The sequence below is a fragment of the Phoca vitulina genome, unplaced genomic scaffold, assembly GCF_004348235.1.
Source record: "Phoca vitulina isolate PV1807 unplaced genomic scaffold, GSC_HSeal_1.0 scaffold5, whole genome shotgun sequence".
Classification (NCBI taxonomy): Eukaryota; Metazoa; Chordata; class Mammalia; order Carnivora; family Phocidae; genus Phoca; species Phoca vitulina.
In genome coordinates, this window is record NW_022589708.1 from 31902046 (window position 1) to 31909731 (window position 7686).

Genomic DNA, 7686 nt, shown 5'->3' on the forward strand with positions numbered 1-7686 from the left:
ATACACTTGTAAGACTGAAGGGAAGGTTAAATAGGAATTATAGAAAACATTGAAGTTTCTGACACACAACAACTATCTCCTATAAATGTTGACCGAAAACTCTGATACTAACTGCCCAGAGTTGGCTGTGATTTTAAATATGTTAATTGGCTTTTAAAATTGTAAATATGTTTTTACATTATGAAATGGAGAAAATTCTTCATGTAACACATAGGAAGCACATCACAACAGAATATGAAGACTCTCTTCTTTTTTTTAAGATTTTATTTATTTATTTATTTGAGAGAGAGAGAAAGATTGCAAGCCCAGGGAGGAGCAAAAGGGGGAGGGGGAGGCAGGGGGAAAGGATCTCAAGCAGACTCTGAGCTGAGCCTGGGGTCCAAGGCAGGGCTTAATCTCACAAGCTAGAGATTGTGACCTGATCCAAAACCAAGAGTTGGACGCTTAACTAACTGAGCTACCCAGGCACCCCAAAGATTCTCTTTTCTTGATATTGTATTGTATCCTTATCTATTCTCTTTCTCCATTTTACATGACTGAGGAGGTGCTTCTTCCCAGAATTCCAGCTGAAATAAGTCAGTAGCGGACTTTGAGAGTACAGGACAATTAAATATGTAAATGCCCATGTTCCGTTGTTTCTTTGGGCAGAATTTTCCGGAAGCACTGTAGAGTGATAGAGAGAATACCATGCAGGAAGGCAGATGGTCTGGTCCTCATCCCAGTTCTGCTCTGAGTCTCTGAGTCAATCACTTATCAGACTGGAATCTCCAAAGAGTTCTTCATCTGTAAAGCTGTGTAAAGCCCAGAGGGTCGCTCTAATGCCCAAATGAGATAATGTCAGTGAAAATGCTCTGGAAATTGGAAGGCATTCCACAAGGATAAGGTATTAAAATTACCAAGGGACTGTTCTGATTTTCCTAACCATTTCAAAACTAAAATAATCACTGTGGGTGGAGACCCATATGTGCATTCTTCCTAAAAAGAAGAGTGAAAAATAAACAGTTGTTTTATGGAATTTTCCACATTTAATGACAATAGCTACTACTGTCATTTGAAATTCTAAGAAAAGATAAGTTAGTGGTTTCTTGATACATTCAGCAATTTTAATCTTTTCTATGTATGAGATTCCTTATTCAGTATGTTTTTTACCCAGAAACCTGCATCATATTACTCTGGGGGAAAGTGAGATATCTATCCATGGACTAAAACTATTTTGTAATCATAGCTAAATCTGGAATGCGAAGGTACATGACAGATTTCAGTTTAAGCTGCCCAGTATCTAGCATTGGAAGGAAAATGTTCACTTGAAATCAAGATCCTCAACAGTATGTCAATAGTGACATAAAACTTGATCTCTGACAAAAGAATGCATAAGGATATTAGATAACACTGATGACAACATTAGGATTAGTAAATGACATTGAATTTTCATACTGCAAAACACTTTGCTGTGGTTTTTGGAGACACAAATGTCATTAGTTTACACATGTTAGAAATAATGTACATCTACATATCATGTGTTCACTCAACAGATATTTTTCTGATCATATGCTATATGTCAGGCACTGTGTAAGTCATAGGATACAGAGGTAAATATGTAGTCCCTTTCCTCTGTATTGATGGATTTAACCAAGGTTAAATTTTGGAGTATTTTTAAAAACCTGTACTCCAGTCCTAAAGATTCAGGTTCAGGAGCTCTGCAGTGGGATCCGAACAAGTAGATTAAGAAACACCATCATTGGGGCGCCTGGGTGGCTCAGTCGTTAAGCGTCTGCCTTCGGCTCAGGTCATGATCCCAGGGTCCTGGGATCGAGCCCCGCATCAGGCTCTCCCCTCTGCGGGAAGCCTGCTTCTCCCTCTCCCACTCCCCCTGCTTGTGTTCCCTCTCTCGCTGTGTCTCTCTCTGTCAAATAAATAAATAAAATCTTAAAAAAAAAAAAGAAAAGAAACACCATTATTAATAACAAAAACAACTCCCTTGGGGTTTTGATGTGGTCACTCTCATTAAATAACCACCACTCAACATGCTAATAGGTGGGGACAGACACAGCATGGTAAGAACAATTTCTGAATTGTGAACAAGATATTATAGAATCCCAAAATAGGGACACTGAATCTGTCCTCAGAGGGGGCTGGATAGGGAATATGTCTGGAGAAGATGATACCTAATCTCAAATGTTTTGTGTTATTTTTCTAATCACAAACTTAATGCAGGACACCAATGAAGAACACACACACACAAACAAAAAAAGTTATCCTTTAATATCTATGACTTTGATGGTCTTAAATTTTGCTATAACATGTATAGAGTAGGTTTTTTTCCTTAACTATTCAGTTTTGCATTCTCTAGATTTTTAGATTTAAGGTCTTTAATCGATTCTGAAATACAGGGAAACATATCATCATTACCTTTGAATTTTTCTCTCATCCTTTTCTTTGTCATTTTCTGAGATTTCTGTTGTCTCTATGTTGGTATTTTATTCTGTTCTCCATATCTCTTAATTTCATCTCTTTATACCTTCTTTGTTTTTATAGATTCTGCAATTTATTTCATCTATTTTATTTTGTTTTTTGACTCTTATATCTTCAGTATTCAGTATTTCTATTTGATTATTCTTTTCAACTTCTGGTGCCCGTTTCATATAATCTATAACCTGAACTATTTCTTTGAGAATTTTATTCTTGTTTTTTGTCCTACTTTATGTCATAAAGCTTTTCTTTGTAACGAATGTCCTTTGTATTAGTTATCTATTGCCACACAACAAATTTATGACAAATTATCTTAAAACTTAATGACTTTAGAAAACAGTAATCATTTTTTTGTCCTTCATGGTTTCTGTGGTTCTGAAATTCAGACAGCATAGAGCAGGGGTAGCTTATTTCTGTTCCACATTGTCTGGGGCCTCAGCTGGAAGACTTGAAAGTTGGGGACTGGAATGATATGAATTGCATTCTCTCACACTTCTGGTAGTGGATGCAGGTGTCGGCTGGAGGCTGGCTGGGGCTGTGTACAAGAAAACCCACATGTGACTTCTCTGTTTGGCTTAAGTTTCCTCACAACATGGTGGCTGGATTCCAAAAGAGAAAGAGAGAGAGAGAGAGGGAAAAAAAGAATCAGGCTGAGTTGTAATATTTTTTTTGGTCTAGTCTTGGAAGTCGTATAGATCACTTTTTTCTTACTCCACTGTTTGAAGCAGGCATGAGTTTCTGCCCAAATTTGAGAGGAAAGAACATAGACCATATATCTTGGTGAAGGGAGTGTAAGTTACATTGTAAGAAGAGCATGTGGGAATGAATGCACATAGAGGTATGGGCCTCTTTGTAAAGTATAATTTCTCATATACGTATCACCTAGTTGTTCTTGCCCATGAGCTCAGTTTCTCCTGGGGCAATAACTATACTATCTGTAATATGCAAGAAGGTGTGATGAGCCAGAGGACTAGCTTTGTAGACCTTCTGGTGAGTTTAAGGAAAGAATCTGAGATAGGCTTCTCTTTCTTGTACAGATAGAAGATTCCAGATATGCTTCTTTATTTCTCTGTAAGAGGTTCTTACAGATTAAGTTGTTTGTATCTGAGCTCTCCTCTTTCATTCCTATTTATGTCTTAATTTTTTTAGAGGAATCCAGTAGCTCAAGCTAGTTTATCATCTGTCAGGAGCCAGAAGTTCTTTAGTATCCTTCTTTACCTTAATAGTCCACAATTAGAGCCTTGATTTCTTCTTTGCCCTAGGAATTATTTAGAACAGTGTGGTTTTGTTTCCTTACATTTCTATCTGATTGGGTTTTTAAATTTATACTTTAAAAACTTTTTCCACTTTTATTACATCATGGTCAAAAGTGGCTTATACTATTTCTACTTTTTGGAAGTTGAAGTTAAATATACAGTCATTTTTTGTTACTGCTTAAAGGAATCTTGAATAAAATGTATTATTTTTTGGGAGGGAAGCTGTTTTTTTTCCTGCTTAGATTCCTTTCAGAATTCTCTTTTTATCTTTGAAATTCAGAAAATATTCAAGCCATTTCCAGATGATGGCCACTTTTCATGACTATGCATGTTACAAAGCAAACCATTTTATTATTTTTTTATTAACATATAATGTATTATTTGTTTTAGGGGTACAGGTCTGTGATTCTTCGTTCTTACACAATTCACAGCGCTCACCAAAGCACATACCCTCCCCAATGTCCATCATCCAGCCACCCCATCCCTCCAACCCCCCTCCACTCCAGCAACCCTTAGTTTGTTTCCTGAGATTAAGAGTCTCTTATGGTTTGTCTCCCTCTCTGGTTTCGTCTTGTTTCATTTTTCCCTCCCTTCCCCTATGATCCTCTGTCTTGTTTCTCAAATTCCTCATATCAGTGAGATCATATGATACTTGTCTTTCTCTGATTGACTTATTTCACTGAGCATAATACCCTCTAGTTCCATCCACATTGTCACAGATGGCAAGATTTCATTTTTTGATGGCTGCATAATATTCCATTGTATATATATACACCACATCTTCTTTATCCATTCATCTGTTGATGGACATCTAAGCTCTTTCCATAGCTTGGCTATTGTGGACATTACTGCTATAAACATTAGGGTGCACGTGCCCCTTCGGATCACTACATTTGTATCTTTGGGGTAAACACCCAGTAGTACAAAGCAAACCATTTTAATTTGCAAGTTCAGGTTTATATATACTTCAGGATTTTTTCCTATATTGTGTCTACAATTATTCCTGGTTTCATATCTTCCTTAAAAGACCTTTTCTATCTTTTTTTAATCTCAAGATTATTAAGCTGTTTTGAATGCAGTTAGATCTTTAGTCTTTTCTGGAGTGATTTTTTAAATAAATGTAAAGTAAGTAGCTACTAATTATTTTATTTTCTTCCAAAATTTATATCTACTTGTTCTAATATCAATGATTTAAAGTGACACATTTTATGATTTTAAAATTCCCACATATATTTAGAAATATTTCTGTACTAGCATATTGTGCATTGATCTATTTTTCTATTTCTTTTGATATCTCCAGTGCTGTTTTAATTGTAACAGCTTTACATGTATTTTCATACTACTTCTAGGCACATTCCCTACCTTTTTTTTCCCCCCCTTTTGGTGTTTTTCGGATTCTCATTTATGTTTTCCAAATGGACTTTGTAATTCATCAAGTAATTTTGATGTTTATTATTTGTGTATTACTACCAATCGATACTCTAGGAAAGAAATGTTGTATATATTGCATTGTCCAGTATGATAGTCACTGGCCACATGTGACCATTGAGCACTTGAAATTTGGCTAATGCAACTGAGGAACTGAATTTTTTTTTCATCTCCCGGTATTTCTTTATTAGAAAAGAAATTAACCATTCGCATTAGAGACTGCAGAAGGAAATTAACTTAATATTGCAATTCTAGAACAAACTTCACAATAGGGGACTCTTAAGTTTTCATAAAGTGGAAAGAAAAAGGAGAGAGAAAAAATCATTTAGGACTGTGTTTCTCAAATTCAGCCACTTTCACAGACATATTCTTAGGGGAGGGGTTTGCAAGTTTTCTGTGATAATATTTTAAATTTTATATTTTACTTTTTATAATATAAACAAGTTAATACTCACTTATTTAGGATTATGTGGACAAGCATCGTACATAACAGAGGTGCCACAGCAGCTGCACTTGTACCTCTGATCCCTGTGCATCCACCAAATGAGGACCAACCATGCTTAACTTTTCATGTGGCGTTTCTGAAATTGGGTCCTCAAGACTCTTCACGGAGTTGTTGACATTTCCTATGAGATCTGTGAGTTGTCAAGACTTTTTTTCTTAAATTTTATTTAATTATTTGTCAGATAGAGAGAGTACAAGCAGGGGGTGTGGCCGGCAGAGGGAGATGCAGGCTCCCCACTGACCAAGGAGCCTGATGAGGGACTCGATCCAGGACCCTGGAATCATGACCTGAGCTGAAGGCAGATGCTTAACCGACTGAGACACCCAACTCACATCCCTGTGAGTTGTCAAGATTAAGAACACTGGTTCAGAGCAGAAATTCTTAAGATGGGATGGGGTAGGATGGGGATGACGACTGGGGAGACACAGGTAGCTTGAAAAAGCACATTCAAATTACCTATTGTTTTTGTAATGCAAATTCTATAAAGTCAGACTCAATAAAATAGGTGGAAAGTAGACTCAATAAAACTGGCAGAAAACCAGTTATAGATTCATCCTAGAGGGGGTGGGATAAACTTGGCTGAAAAACACTGGCTTAGAGGTAGAGGAGTCCTAGCACATAGGGAACAGTTAGTAAGAAACGTGTGTCAAAGAGAAAGAATATCTTTTGAGTCACTGAGTGAATCCTAAGCCATAACTTGTCATGGTTTTTTTTTTTTTTTGGAACCCAAAGGACCAATTGAAAGCAAAAACTCAAGTTGTCCATCAACCTTCTCAGACCTGTGATTTGGGGCAAGTTGGTCCACTTTTAATATTAAGTCAAAAGAAGGAAAATCTGTGTTTGCCAAAAAGTGTACCCTCTCTCTCTCTTTTTTTGGTTAACATATTTCAGAATTTTAAGTAAACAGTTGCTGTGGCTCCTAGCCCCAGATACATCCACCAGGAAGTATAGTCATTTGCAATGCCATCCTGCTCTCAAGGGGGATATCAGCCTGGGGTCTGCTCTGTAATTATTGTAGAGCTCCAATTTGCTTTAGCTGCTTCAACAGTTCCTCACTCTTATGTATTTCTATCAGATTAGTGCATCCACCTATACAATCTTTACCAATGAAGACCCAAAGTACTATTTTGGCTCCTGTGAGCTGTTGCAAATAATCTTGAATCTTGATTGTGTCACTGGTGGCTATGATATCGACAAATTCCAAAAACCCTTGTTTGGAGGGCAATGGCTGAGGAGCTCTTGAGTTCTTCTGCAGTAGAGGCAGGTGGGCTTGAGGAACACAACAACCTTCCTGGGTTGGATTTTGCTGTTCACAAACTCTTGAGCCCATGCTGACAGGCAGCTACCTACTGGGGAGGAATCTTCAATTGCAGGTATTGCTCAGGGTGTAAACCCCTGAATTTTTAATTTAATATAATTTAATTACATTTAAATTTAAATAGCCACATATGGTAGTGGGTACTGTATTGGACAACAAAACTCTAAGGCCAGAAATAAGTAGGGAGAAAATAGATCGTAGATATTCCTATCACGGGGCCCTTTATTTTTTGTATTTTCTAATGTGTGCTGATGTCAAAGTATGCAGGTAAAGTTCATACAGGCTTCTCTTCAGCCTAGATTCATGTCCAGGGACATGGTGTGACTGTGACCAGCTTTCTTCTTGGTACTACTAACCACTGCATCTGGGAAGGGAACCACCATATCTAGTAAAGCTGTATGTCTTGGATTACTCGGTTGGCACAACAGGTCTTAAATGATCTATAATAGCAGAAATAGAGTGGTTCTTGTCTTTTCCCTTACTTGCTCTCATCCTCTCAAATTATGGGAAGTTAATGAGTTTCTACCAGGAGCTCTTCTTTGACTTACTTCCTGTGTTAATTAACTACTGTCACAGTTTGGGTAGTGGAATGTTAGTTGTTGCTTTCTTATTTTGATTTAGAATTTCTAGCATTCCAGTTCAGGAATCCATAGCTCCTGCTGCCTCAGTAACATGTTGTATTGAATAAGCCAGTCATCTGAATATCTGTC

At 37.2% G+C, this 7686-nt stretch overlaps 1 pseudogene; it reads right to left on the reverse strand.

Moving 5' to 3' along the window:
• Nucleotides 1–6667: 6667 nt before the first annotated feature.
• On the reverse strand, nucleotides 6668–7468 carry LOC116631394 (annotated as a pseudogene).
• Between the last annotated feature and the right edge of the window lie 218 nt (nucleotides 7469–7686).